This window comes from Misgurnus anguillicaudatus, unplaced genomic scaffold (genome assembly GCF_027580225.2).
Source record: "Misgurnus anguillicaudatus unplaced genomic scaffold, ASM2758022v2 HiC_scaffold_29, whole genome shotgun sequence".
Classification (NCBI taxonomy): domain Eukaryota; kingdom Metazoa; phylum Chordata; class Actinopteri; order Cypriniformes; family Cobitidae; genus Misgurnus; species Misgurnus anguillicaudatus.
In genome coordinates, this window is record NW_027395279.1 from 887,269 (window position 1) to 902,739 (window position 15,471).

Consider the following 15,471-nt stretch of genomic DNA (forward strand, 5'->3'; position numbering starts at 1 on the left):
TATAGAAATCAGAGCGCCAATGGTCCGATTCACGATTTTACATATCCTTTGGTGTGTGAGTGTAAAGTATACCCCTTAAATATCACTCAACATTCTCCGCAAGTCACATGCGTCCCTTCTGTACGATCACGAATCATTGTCATGTGTGTATCAATGCGCGCATCACCAGGGGTTCATGACGATGTATTGCCCTATCGATATTTTGAACACAGCACTACAATGACATAGAGAGAGAGACACAAAGCTAGTGTGTCACCATTGCCATCATAAACTTCGGCTAGAGAGGACGTCAACTCCAAAACGAGCTAACCGAAATCCCTTAAATAGTTATAATTAAAAAATTAAAACCCTTTCACTACAACATCACAATCGTTTCCCACAATCCTTTGGGGCAGGATCAGTTTCCTGCTAACATGTAGAAATTAATGTGTGGGTTTTTTTATTTTCCTGCCCTTGTCTTTTCCGCCGTAACCTCTAAAATATGGACGGCGAGATCATATCACGAAAGCAATACCTGCGCCAGCAGCCTTCATACAAATTGATTCCACCCGCCAGACGTCCGGCGAGCTTCCTGCACACCCCGTCAGCACGACACACAAATGTCATGGTTATCTTTATGAGCTCGAGTTGGGCACGTGCCATTTGGCACCTGTCTGAGATTAACACCCAAGTGAGTGTGTTAGTTTGCCAGTCAGAATCATGTTGTGTGTTTGTTGATAGTCGTTCATCATCACACAAATAAGAGCGATTCTCAATTAGAGACATTAGGATGAGGGTTGATAAAAGAGGGCTTTGTGATAAAGACTTTTTCTTTAAATAACACGCAATGATGAGATTACTTCCAGTGTGCACAGACAGTGTGATGCATGCATGCTTTGATCAGGATTGACCTCATTGGTCAGTCGTACCTCACATTGGTTTCTTATTGTATATGCATTTGTCAAACGCTTTAATGTATACAGTGAATTCATGCACAAAGTATTTGTGTTTCTGGGATTCTTTGACAAAAGAGTTTGATTTATAGTTGTAATATAGAGATGGGAGCGCACTGCTCAACACAAACGTCTCAGATGAGAACATTCGGTACACTTTTCTTCCTGAAATCTGACACTTACTGTCACAAAACTGCATACAGACGAGCGGCGTATGCTGCCACGACAGTTATATTCCCTCCTACACCCACACTATTCCCAAAACATCGCTCCAAACTCTCTCTCCTTCTCACACGTCCGACAAATAAAAATCCGAGTAGATTTAGTGGCGTACAGCGGCTGGAGGAGACTTATCTCCTGTGACTGCTATTATGTATCTTGCTTGTAAATTCTGAAGGGTTGTTTCATCATCAACATCTCTCCACAGGAGCAGACGGTACGCGAAGGAGTGTTACACAAAACCCCAATATTAAAGCACAGCGGCACCTGTGTTAACAGAGAAATCCCACAAATGAAGACTTTACAGCCAAACTGTACTACAGTACAACGGTTAAAATGATCTAAATATGAACAGAAAATTAATTGTGAGCTTCTCAACAGTCAACACATCTGTCTTAAAACAATCAACAACATTTTTATATTACAGATAAATCTGAACTTTCATTCTTAAAATCCTTTTAAAGCTATAGCAAAATGTTCACAGAAACATTCATTAACAAACACTATTTCCTAAAAGAGTAAATTCCTCTGTACAGGTGAGACAAATACTTTCACAAGTCATTAGGCAAGCTTTACTTCAATTAATGTTTGTCGACATAATGACCCATTAAAACACACAAACCCACAAAATAATAATGAAACAAAAATGGTTCAGAGATTAAAAAAACTGAATTAGTTAATAATAAAAATGTATCAGCAAACGTGAGCCATAGTTCACTTTAAGTAGAGCATATGTAAGTGCTACAAACTATCAAGATGACTTGATATATATATAACAAATACTTGTAGTGTATGACAAGCTGAATGTCATGTTTATATCTTAAAGTCAAAGCACAACATGTGTGATACTCTTCGCCGTTTTCATTAAATCCTGATGTCATGCAGCAGGTGATGCTACAAATATTCATATACAAGTATTTAGAAAATTAAAGTTAACTATACTGTACTATGATGCTGTGCTGATCCAATCACTTAGAAAATTAAAGAAAATCTCTTCTTAACAAGTCATGTGATTTATGTCTCAGATATGTTTATATTACAAATCCATAGACTGTATAGTAAAACATGGACGTAGTGTCCGTGATGTCACCCGTAGGTTTCTGAAGTGTATTTTTGAAGTGGGCGGAGCCGGCCGTCGCCATCTTGGTTGCTGAAACCATGCCCACCTAGCTTGACGGTAGTCACAGATTTGAGAATCCACTTCTCACTCAAGAACTTTAATAGACGCGAATTTTAAGCGATTAGAAGCGCGGACTTTAATGCTGCGTTCACACCAGCCGTGGAGAGACGCGAGTGATTTCAATATTAAATCAATGTAAAGACACGTTGACACATGTCTAGTTCATGCGAATTGAGTGTTGCCGCAGGAAACGCACGAGTTGCAAAATTTTGACTTTGGCGGAAAACGCGCCACATTAACCAATCAGGAGCTTGCTCTAGTAGTGATGTGATTAAGTGAGCCGAGTTGCAAAAGCCCCTCCCATGAAGCGAATTTCCGCGTGAATGTCTCGATGCCGTGAATGAAGCGAGTAAACTCAAAATGTTCAAGCGGCAAACTAGACGCAAATTTGACGCCTCAAACGCGGCTGGTGTAAACCCACAGTAAGCGAATAGACGTGCGGACTGTAAAAATAGATAGACGCGGACATTAAGCAAATAGACACAGACTTTAAGCGAATAGACGCAAACGAAGGAGAAAAAACGCTAATAGAGGCACCGCCAGCTTCATTTGAGTCTACTGCAGCAGCGTTGCTTGAGAAAGGTGTGTTAAAAACAGTAAAAATGTAGTTTAATAATTAAGCTTAAGTGAAAATGTTGATTTTGGCAGAAGTTAAAAATGGCTTAGGTATTTGTTTTTGTAAAGAAGCCTGTTGTGACCAAAGTGTACCAAAACGCACCGAAACCGTGACCCTTAAACCGTGATATGCACCGAACCGTGAGTAATTAAAGAGCCAGTAAGATGACAATTTTAAGCATCCTATCACTATTTATAAGTCCCGGACAACAGGTTTAAATGCATGCAAGGTCAAAAAACACTGTAATTTTCTCAAAATATAAATTTAAAATTACCCCATTTCTCAGAGATCCCCAAACGATTCGTGTGAAGCCATTCAATGACTCAGCCTGCCTAAACCCCACCTTTCAGTAGCCTACTCTGCTCTGATTGGGCAACTGACAGAGTGTCTTTGCACACAATGCACAGATCACAGATCAGTCTCACAGACCACAGATCGGTGGCACAGACCAACAACAGTGCAACATGTATTGACCTCGTGCTAACATGATTTACTGAGAAGACATTGTCAACATCAATACACATCATTCATCATTAATCCAAGCAATAAAAACGACGATTGAAACTAACATTTTACACTCATTTAAGCATTTATCTAAACTAACCGGGTCATAGCAAAACCGTAAATAAGCATGCATTAGCCGTTTGCTAACGTGACTCTCTGACAATAAATTAACAGTTTAAACACACAACATCATTCATCATTAATCCAAACAATACAAACGACGATTGAAACTAACAATTTTACACTCATTTAAGCATTTATATAAACTAACCGGGTCATAGCAAAACCGTAAATAAGCATGCGTTAGCCGTTTGCTAACGTGACACTCTGACAGTAAATGAACAGTTTAAACACACAACATCATTCATCATTAATAGGGATGCACCGAATATTCGGCCACCGAAAATTTTCGGCCGAAAATGGTCCAAAAGAGCATTTTCGGTTTTCGGCCGAAATACTTTTATCACCGAAACAATACGGCCGAAATGATGACGCAAACCGAAGCCGCGACCTGCACGTGCTTGTCTGAAGCAACATGTATGCGGTGTGGATTAGTGATGGGTCGTTCGCGAACGAGCCGCTCTAAGAGCTGATTCTTTGTAGCGAACGAGCAGAGCCGAATCTTAAGACGCAGGCAGGGGTGTCACCGTAAGAGCCGGCTCTTCTAAGGGAGCCGAGCCAGAAGAGCAGAATCTATGAAAAGAGCCGGACTGCCATCACTAAAATGTAGAGCCGGAGCTTGAGCCGAAAGAGCCAAATCTTTGGAAAGAGCCGGACTGCCCATCACTAGTGTGGATGTATTTAACCGCAAAAAGCCGCTAAAGAGAGCAGTTGTCTGTACGCACAGAGGCACATGCGATTGAAAAGTCAGCCGCGACAGCAGAGTTAGCAACATACCTATTGAAAGTGTCCGAGACGTGATCATCACAGTGAGTACGCCCTTCAAAGATCAGAACTCTTGGTGTGTAAACTTTAGAGAGAGTCGCGCAAATGTGTCTCATACTGTAGTCCATTAACATACATTAGCCGAATAAAACAATGAAAAACAACGTAACGTTTGCATGCTGCGCTGTTTGGGATTTGCCCTCGGACTCTGTGTGCGCGCGCGTTTAAGTCCCCTCGATAGTGCACACACGAGTGAGACGCAAACAAGCGAACATAAAATCTTTATGTTATTGACAGGGCACATATAAACAAAATTATCTCCACAGTATTCTTTTTCTAATAAAAACATTTGTTTATGTCTTAAGTGTATGTATAGATTACAGTCAGAAACCAGTCTCTGCTTATTTAAAGAGAGAGTAACCTAAATAAGTCTGTGTCATTAATGTTAATCAAACAACCCAAGACAAAGAGAAAATCACTTCTGTAGATCTAAAAATAGGAATATATTTAATTTATACAAAAAAGACAGTGTTATAACTCATTTAATTTGATTTCTGTACCTAATGTTAGCCCTTATTAATGTGCAACTTTGTTCTTTTTTATAAATGTCTTTGTTTTATTTTTTATAAATTTCTATATTTCGTTTTTTTTTTTCAATTCTTTATTTGTTATTAGATTTTCTCCACCCCCTTTTCGCTGATCTTAAAAATAATCCGATCTGTGCCTCAAAAACTGTAATGTGATCCGAACCGTGAGTTTTGTGATCTGTCACACACCCCTAGTAAAGTTAGTACACAGTGATAGCCATAAATGCATTTGTACCAATAATTGGCATAATGATTTATTTCGGTGTTTCGGTTTCGGTGTTTCGGCCTTGGTTTCCTCTTTTTCGGTTTTCGGTTTCGGCCAAGAATTTTCATTTCGGTGCATCCCTAATCATTAACCCAAACAATACAAACGACGATTGAAACTAACAATTGTACACTCATTTAAGCATTTATCTAAACTAACCGGGTCATAGCAAAACCATAAATAAGCATGCATTAGCCGTTTGCTAACGTGACACTCTGACAGTAAATGAACAGTTTAAACACACAACATCATTCACCATTAATCCAAACAATACAAACGACGATTGAAACTAACAATTTTACACTCATTTAAGCATTTATCTAAACTAATCGGGTCATAGCAAAACTGCTTGCTATCGTGGCTCTGACAGTATATAAGGTAGAGTTTAAACAACGATATCATTCATCATTAATCCAAGCAATAAAACGACTATAGACATTTTACACTCATTTAAGCAAGTATTTAGCTATAATCCTACTTACAGGTTGTGGTTAGGAGACGCATGTTGTTCCAAATAAAGTGGGTACTGAACCATTTTGCATTGCCAAACGTCTAAATCCCTCCGTTAAAAATTAATTTTAACCACTGATTCTTCACAGCCAGACACGTTTAGAATATCCCTCCTTGAAAAAGTCTCCTTTGGTAGTGAAAACAACAAAAGCTGAAAACAGCATGAGCTGATGTTTACACTCACACACACTAGCTAGCTGTGGGCGGGTCATAGTTTTCGTTTCTCCCGCAGGCAAGGCTGTAGGCGGAGATTAGTATCTCATGTGACGTGGATAAGTTCGTGTGACGTGGATAATATCAGGAAGAAGACTCACTCCCTATAACGACTCGTTTCAGCGATTCAGAGTCGACTCCCTGCTTTAGAAGCCAATAACTTTATTAATCGTGCACTTTTTGGTTCAACTACTTTACACGTTGTTTACATTGATGGACAGCTACACGACACACTGCAATAAAGGTTAGTTTCGATTTTGGATCTGTGTGGCTCTTTAATATATATATAGTGGCAAGAAAAGTATGTGAACCTTTTGGAATTTCATGGTTTTCTGAATAAATGTCTCATAAATGTGATCTGATTTTTATTTAAGTCAAGGGTATTGACAAACGTAATGCGTCTAAAAATAATGAAACAAAAATTTCTGATCTTTCATGTCTTTATTAAACACACTATATAGAAAAAGTAAGTGAACCCTTAGGCTATGTCCACACGAAGCCGGTGCATTCCCTATTCGATAATTTTTTTCCTTGTCCTAAAAAAATAATCCGTAAACACGAAACCACTGAAACCGACTGAAAGCGGTGTAGGATATATGCCGGACCAGTATGGGGTGCTGTAATTCTTCCACAGATATACACTATACACGGAGAAGAAGACTTTGAGCATGCGCATAACCAACGTATGGTGTTGTCCATTATCGCTTGTTGGTCACCACAATTGCATAGAAGCAATAGATTTTGCTGTAATAAAGCTAGTAGGCTTAGTAACTTCTGTAGCACGAACACAATCACGTAGTCTGACGTTATTGTTGCTGTTACGTGTGACGCTTCCGACACGTGATGTGATGACGTTTTCGCTTCACAAAATATACGTATTGGCTGTACACATGAAACCGCAAGGGTGTCGATTTCAGATTTATCCACTTTAGGACCCGGTTTCAAAAAATAGCGGTTTCAGTCTCCCAAAACGCCGGATCCGTGTGGATGAAACGCCAATACGATAAAAAATGTATGCGTATACAGTGATACACATCTCCGTGTGGACAGCCCCTTAGAATTAATAACTTATTGAACCCTTTTTGGCAGCAATAACCTCAACCAGGCGCTTCCTGTAGCTGTGGATCAGAACTACACATCATTGAGGAGGAATTTTAGCCCATTCTTTATGGTACAACTGCTTTAGCTCTGTTATATTCATTGGACGTCTCGTGTTTGGCCCTTTTCGAGTCAATCCATAGCATCTCTATTAAGTTGAGGTCTGGGCTCTGACTTGGCCACTCCAAAAGGCAGATTTTTTTGAAGCCATTCTGTTGTGGACTTGCTTCTGTGTTTTGGGTCGTTGTCCCGTTACCCACCTTCAACACAATTTCAGCTGACATACAGACATTCTTACATTATCCTGAAGTCTGATATACTTGGGAATTCATCTTCCTTTCAATGATTGCAAGTTGGCCATGCTCAAATCATGATGTTTCATCCACCATACTTGGGATGATGTTTTCATGATGATATGCCGTGTCCTTTCTACACCAGATGTAGTATTCTGGGTTTTTTCCAAAAGTTCAACTTAAGTTTCATCAGTCCACAAAACATTTTGCCACTACCGCTGTGGCGTGTCAATGTGCTCTTTTGCAAGCTTCAGGTGTACAGCATTGTTCTTTTTAATAAGCACTGGCTTCCTTCGTGGTATCTTGCTGGGAAAACCCTTCTTTTCCAGTGTTTTACGTATTGTAGATTCATGAACGGAGATGCTAGCAAGTTTTAATGATGCCTTCAAATCTTTGTCTGTCATTCAGGTATGTTTCTTTACCTCACTGATAAGTCTTCGTTGTGCTCTTGGTGTCATTTTGACTGGGCGCCCACTTCTTGGTAGAGTAGCAACAGTCCCAAAGCATCTCCATTTGTAGATTGTTTGCTGTAGACGGGTGACATTCTATATAACTTTGTAACCCTTTCCAGCTTTATGTAAAGCAACAATTCTTCATCGTAGCTCCTATGGCATGGCTCACATTAGTGTGTTCTTCTTATGCAGAGCAAACTCCAAAAGATTGAGGGGTTTTTATCAGTCGAACTAGCTGTAGTCCACCCGTCCAAATGTATTATCTTAACCAAAATCCAGGTGTGCTAAAACCTGACTCTAATTAACTTTTTTGAGGTCATTAACTGAAGGGTTCACATACTTTTCCAACAAGTACTATTCATGTATTTTTTTCTCAATAAAGACATGAAAGATCAGAATTTTTTGTGTAATTATTTTTAGACACATTATGTTTATCAATACCTTTGACACATTTTATGACAAATTTATTCAGAAAAAAGTGTATTTTTAACGCCCAAAGTGGGCATAGCTGCCCATCGCCATCTTGGCAGCACGTCACTGCGCCACTCTCAGATAACCAAATATGGGGGAAAAATGCAGAAAGTGGGTGGAGCTGAGGTACCTGGTTGCTGAAACCATGCCCACCTAGCTTGACGGTAGTGACAGCAGCGGCAATGAACCTGTCGCTCAAGAACTTTAATCCATACCAGAGGTGTCTAGAAGCTGTAATCGCCAACAAAGGCTTTACTACAAAGTATTAAATAATGTGTGTTCTATACATATTCCCTGTCATGTCACTTAATTTATTATGACTCAACTTGTATACTTAAATGTTCTGATTTCTTTATATGAATTCAATATTTGTCTTGATGGCTACATCTGGTGAACATTTTCTGTCAAAATGTCTTTGCTTAGAAAGCTTGCTGATAAAAATGCTGATGTGTCAAATACCTATTTTCCTCGCTGTGTATACCCCAAACAATTTTGGTACCAGGTTATAAACATATTTATTCCTGCTGTAAGTTGGGCATCTTAACACGGGGGGTCTATGGGATTGACTCCCTTTTGGAGCCTGTCTCTAGCGACCAGTCGATAAATTGAAACACTTCCGGAAGTGTTTAAGTATGAGCAACATGATCTGTGATAACAAACACTACTAATTAAAAAATAAAGCCTGTGAATTGTTGAGAAATGTTACATTATTTATAATATTTCTAATCCTAACAGCACATATTATAAGCAAACAGCAGAAAGTGTGAATAAATGAGACGCATTACTTTAAACTACAACACACACACACATCATCTCTCTATTATCTCTCTATTGTGGTTGAGCTACTCATCTTCCCTCTGATTTCGATGTCATTCGCTCATTATTCTTTCTTCAAAGTAGATTCAAATGAACTTCTAAGCGACCACAGTGACTAAGAGAGATGTACACATATTCCACTCTCAATGTACTTCACTACAATGATTCACAACAGAATTAAACACAACCAAACAATAAAACAAACATTCAGTACATTGATAAAAATAAAATCACTGTATTGTATCAATAACTCCTGCCCGTCTTCACACACATACACACACATTCTCCTCTGTTCATCACTTCATGCTCTCATAAAAACACACAGACCTGTGTTTCAGCTTCACAGCGGATTCCTCTGAACAAACACCAACCTGAGATCCACACCGAGAGAGAGAGAGAGAGAGACGAAAACACAGCGCATACAGCCACGGTGATGCTTCAGCTAGCCGGAGACAAAATGAGCGTGGTGGAGAGAGAGACACAAGAAGAGAGAGAGGGCGGAGAATACAGTCACACACAAACGCACACACACGCGTGCACGCACACACACAGGCTCGCTCAAGTGAGACACACACACACACACACCATTCCTCCTGAAAACACGACAATTACCACAGTACATCATCTCAACTTCTGACACACGGTTGTGTCATTGAGAGATATTTGCCTGCTGGACAATCCAGCACTGTTTATCTCTCTCTCTCATTCACAGAACAGAGAGATATTTTAATCTTAATGAGAGACTGACTTTGCTATTTCTGGTTTTAAGAAACTTTCAACAGTATTTAGACTGATATAAAAAGGACCCTATGATTTCCGTGATGCGAAAAACACGGACGGAATAACGGAATCCAAGCATAAAAATGGAATTCACTGTACAACACAGAATGTCACGGAATTAGCACATTTTGGATTTAGCCATTTTTAAAACTCATAACTCATTTTCAAATGCTATTTTATTTATTTATTTATTTATTTATTTATTTATTATTTATTTATTTATTTATTTGTTTGTTTGTTTATTTATTTATTTATTCATTTATTTATTCATTTATAGACGTGGTTTCATTAATCTGCAAATAAAATGACAGGAATGCACAGAAACAGTTTCCATTTGTGTAATGTTGGACGTAAAGAAAGGTAACGTTACGTTTCTCGTCATGCATTGCAAAAAATGACAAACGTTGCCTCGACCAGGAACGTGACGCTCTTCACATCCATTTCATTACATTATGTTCCTCAGACAATATCGGCACCAGCAGTCAACACACGTGATCACTAAGTTTTCTTTTTTGTTTCAACGAACATAAACAGCTGGATGTTTATCAGTATATTGAAACAGTGCAGTCTGTCTTGTGTCTTAAAGTGACAACATATCCTGCTGATTTCTGTGTCAGAAATGTTCATTACACATAAAAATGAAACTCTTAAATGAACAACTTTTGCAGTTACACATTTAATTCATACAGTGAGGACGGTGCAGTGTTTTATTTGTATTTATTGCTAATGTTAAATCACAGATTGTTGACAATATCAACTAATATATTAACATGCCTTAAAAGTAAAACAAGATGAGCATAAACTTATAATTAACAGAAAAAACTATTTGGTTGATTTGGTTGTCGTCAGAAGCATTGTTGAAGTGACAGCCAAAATACATCGGCATAAAAAATTAAATGATTTGTTGTTAAATTGTATTTGTCTAATATTTTAGTTGATAAGATATGCTTTTTGATTAATGAAATTTATTTTAACCACTAAAAGCAGAATCCAGAAAAATGAAAATGGAAAATATATATTATTTGAGAATAAATTTAGGGCTGTGCAAAAATTGCCTGCGATTCTCATGCGCATCTTGTCAGTGAAGCCGGTTCCATGATTAGACGTAAATCGCCATCACCTGCATTTACTACAACAGAAATGTAGTTCACCGAGAAAATCGGATAGATTATCGGAGTAAATTTTCTAGGGGTGTGCATTGGCACTGCCCTCACAATTCAATTCAATTACGATTCACCAGGTAACGATTCAATTCAATTCGATTCTACGATGCATTGCGATGCATCAGAATTCTACTGTACACAACAAGGCAAATTTTTAATAAGTCAAGTAGTAAACTCAAGTGCAACTATTCTCAACAAAAACGAAAGCTGAGCAGCTTTAAGACAATGACAATTATATACCTGACCAGGGCTCGCACAATTTTTAAATCCCTGGTAGCCCTTCAGGCAGACACTCTTTAATTTTTGGTAGCCCAAAAATAATATAAGTAGCCCGAATAAAAAAATACACTGTTTAATGTAGAATATTGATAAATCCTGGATTTCCATGTAAGCCAAATATTCCTGCCCATCCCAGCTAACAATTTGGTTCCCAAAACGTTCCCCTATTTTTAACATTTTTTGGTTAGCCAGGAATGTTTTCTTTAAGAAAATAAACATTCCCCTAATGTTATTTTTAGGTTATTTTAACGTTCCCCTAACGTTAGAATAATTTAATTGTTATACTACTGAAATATTATATGAATGTATTATAACACAGGTTATTTTTTTATAAAAAAATACCTCAACACATCACACATTGTATTTAGATAACATGGTATTTTATCAAATATATAAACAACCACGGACTTTAAACACAATATAGAAAAGCAGATATTTATTAAAAAGGAATAAACATAATTCCCTTTATGTTCCCCTAATGTTAGACTCTGAGGTAAAACGAAATGACAAACACACATTCTATTCGCTTTAGGTAATATCTTACCACTGCTGTTTAGTCACCTATCAGCTTCGGAAATCACTCAAACATATTTTCCTTCTCACATATTTAAGTTACTAACTGAAGAAAGAAAAAATAAACGCTAAAACAATGTTAGTCTATGAGGTAAGAATGAAATTACGTTAATTTATTAAATGACTTCAGTTCGCGCAAGCAGGTGCTCGTGATGTGAAGAACCTAGCCGGTAGAAGCGCGTGCAGAGGGTCGCGCGCATATCAGACGTGCACATTAGAGGATGAGTTTATATGCTTTCACTTCATTTCCTGACAGTTTCACTTGGTACGTGAGGATAATGACAGATAAGAGGACACCGAAATACATATAAAATAATTACCTTACTAAATCTGAGACAAAGCAAAAACCTTAAAATATTATTTCCTCCCCAAGATAGCCCGACGGGCAGGGTGGACATACATTTTGGTAGCCCGACAGGAATTCACAATAGAAACGAGACGTCGGGCTAGCGATTTTGCGAGCCCTGCCTGAGATGAGAATTTTACACACAGAGTAATTAAGTCTTGTTTCCCATTAACTTCATAGAATCCGAAATGTGCCCATATGTCCACTTTCCATGTAAAAGGGTGCGTTTTTATTTACCCGTCTATCACGGTCATCTCCAGAAAATAAACAGTGACATAATCGATTATGGCATTTGCTGCATCGATGCTGAATGGTGCATGCGCGCATTGCGATGCATTGCCGAATCGATTATTGTTGACACCCCTAAAATTTTCCTTGATTATGAACGCGATTTTGCCTAGCTTTTCTGTGAACTACGACTTTGTGTAGTAAATGCCGCTCCATCTGAAAGGAACTGATGGTGATTTAATACTAATCATGGAACCAGCTTTACTGAGAAATAGGGCTGTGCAAAAATATCGATACAACTAACTATCGTGATAATTTTTCCAAGATAGTGTATCGATATTTTAATCTCTACTATCTATATATTTTTCTTAAACCCCCCTGTGTGTGTCAAACAACCTCCTCAGGCGCTGCTGTAGTTGTCGCTTTCCATTAGTCTGCCATATACGGCCATTCGGCCAATGTCTCAGAAGTTAGCGGAAGTGAGAAAATGGCAGAAAATTTAAAAACACCTGCAGCTTTCAAAGCTTTTAAAAAAAAGTTTTTTAAAAATTCAGCTCTATTTTTTTTACATTTTTGATAAAAAAAAGAAAAAGTATTGCAATGTATCACAAAATACAACGTATTGTATCGTATCATGAGGCTCTTGCCAATACCCAGCCCTACTGATAAAACGAGCATGAAAATAGCAGACGATTTTTTGCACAGCCCTAGAATATAAAAGTGAATTTGGGGAAAAAACTATTTCATAGGGCCCTATATTAGGATATTTTTCATCTATGCTGATTTTCTTAAGATCTGTTATTAATGAACATCAGCAAAAGTCCCTTATTTTCCGCATCGTGTGAATCATAGGGGCCTAGATATAAATGTAATTTGAGAAAGGGCCATGGATGTGTATATTCCTCAGATATTCTTTCAGAATAAATAGATTAAAGAACAGCGCACGCACACACACAGGCGATCTCTTCCCTTGTGTTACTCATTAGCTGTCTGGAGAAACAAAATCACAAGAGCCAAAGAAATGATGCTCTGCTGTTCAGTGTGTACATGTGAAATCCCTCAGGGGTGACAGAAGTGTCTTTCATCACTGTACAGCAGTATGTGTGTCTGAAAGAAAACAAACTCGTCTGGTCCACTGGTCCGCAGTACTCGTCTGGTAACAGCAGACACATTCAGCACCACGGACAGCAACATGAGTCTAAAAATATGCAAACGCCTCAGTTATTACATCAGATACTCGCTCATGTCAAAGTCATTTATTTCTTATCCAAGCCCCCCGAGACAAACACGATTAAAGCAAAGGAATTCAAAAAAGCATGTTGAAGGTTTTTAAATAAAACGGTTTCCAACGTTAAAACTAAGGCTGCACAATATATCGCTCCAACAACGACATCACCATGTGTGTATCCACAATAGTGTAGTAAGAATTTATAACGCGTAAATATTGTAACGCATGTCCTCTCCCATCACAATATTGTGCAGCCCTAGATGAAACAATATATTTACTGTTCAAAATAAAGAGAAAAATTATTGTAGTTGCAGTGTTTGAATTGTGGGGGGGGGGGGGGGCTGGGGTGGTACCTGACCTCCTATAAGCATCGAGGGACACCATATAAATCACAAAAATATAAATTAGTGGGGTCCCCTGGTTTTTAATAAAATTTAAATACTACATGAATTTAAAATTTGCGTGCTGTGTTGCCACAAAGCAATACTATCCATTATTCGTCACAATCTCACAATAAAGGAATCCAAAAGATTTCTTTCTGAAATAAATATAAACTCTCAAGTGCGCCTCACGCTGTTTTTTGGAGGAATTGTCAGATTGTTATGGTGCATTCACACCAGACACGGAAGATGCGGCAAGTGGGAGTGATTTACACTTTAAGTCATGCAAAGATGCGAATAAGCATCCTGCGGATGGCGCGGAATGTGCGAATTGAGCGTTGACGCGTGAGTTGAAAAATCTGAACTTTGGCGGTTTTTCACGCCGCGTTAACCAACACAGGAGCTTGCTGACGTGATTACAGGAAGCGAGCGGAGGCACAAAAACAAAACAACAATGGTGGACAATCATCATTGCTATACCAGACATCTTTGTACTTTTAATTAAAAGGATCTTGTTTGGAAAAAAGTGAGTGAGGATTACGAACAACCTGATAAGTTTACTCAATCTGAGCTATATAAGGCCCTCCCATGACGTGAATTTATGCGTGAATGTCTCGAAGGACTAGAATTTCGCGTGCGAATGAAGAGAGTTAAGTCAAGAATTAGTGTCCAACTAAGCGCAAATACCGCCTCTTCCGCGTTTGGTGTGAACACACAGTTAGATGTTGATTTAGGATCCGGTAAGGGTTTTAAAATTATAACTATTTGACTATTTGAGGGGTAAAAATGGTTAGGGTTTGAGTTAAGGGTAATTTGGGGTTTCTTTGATTAAAACGTTGATCGAGGACCAACAAAAAAATGTAATGATAATGGGGAGCTAGGGGACCCCCATAATCTTTGACATGTGTGGTTGTCAAACAAGTTAGAGAAATGAGATTTTGAAATGTTTAAGCGTGAAAAAACTTTCAGCTTTTATTTTGAACACCACATATCATGATTTATTTCAAATCTGACACATTTTAATCATAGCATAGCAGTGCTGCAAGAAACCAGACATGAGAATACGATGGTCTGCTTTGCTGATCCAATTTTAGAGTAACCAGCTGTCAGATACCAAGACAGTTTTTTCTTTAACACAAGGAGTTCGGATGAGTTTTGAGAAGCAAAAAGCCAGTGTCACAATCCTACAAACTTTCCACCTTCAACCAAAGCAAGCTAGAGACAGACGCTTCTCTGTTTGCTTTTTTTAATCGGTTGATACTTTACAGAACACAGAGATCTAAGCTTTACCTTATTTTACTGCGGTATCTCATCAGCAGCAGCCGGAGGAAGACTTTGTTCTGGGTGCATTACAAGATTACGAAACGGCTTAGATGGAAGAAGCTATTGCAATACGCCTCAACACCCCTTAATGTTGTCAGCCTAATCAAGATCAACTTTAGTTGTAGTTATG

At 38.4% G+C, this 15,471-nt stretch overlaps 1 protein-coding gene and 1 long non-coding RNA gene across 5 annotated transcripts in view; one reads left to right on the forward strand and one right to left on the reverse strand.

Annotated features, from left to right (window-relative positions):
• The window catches only part of LOC129436771 (RNA binding protein fox-1 homolog 3-like), a 304,205-nt gene that overhangs the window by 190,656 nt on the left and 98,078 nt on the right, over window positions 1-15,471 (reverse strand). Inside the window, exon 1 of one of the 4 annotated variants that reach the window (XM_073865021.1) lies at window positions 9,369-9,498. The exons of the other annotated variants lie outside the window; for them this stretch is intronic. The gene's annotated coding sequence lies outside the window, so the exon portion shown is untranslated. Of the gene's footprint in view, window positions 1-9,368; window positions 9,499-15,471 lie in introns of those variants that run through there. 4 annotated transcript variants of the gene reach the window in all.
• Window positions 3,829-5,273, forward strand: LOC129437244 (uncharacterized). Its single transcript, XR_008642203.2, has 2 exons — window positions 3,829-4,317; window positions 4,359-5,273. It is a non-coding gene; the product is annotated as an uncharacterized lncRNA (long non-coding RNA).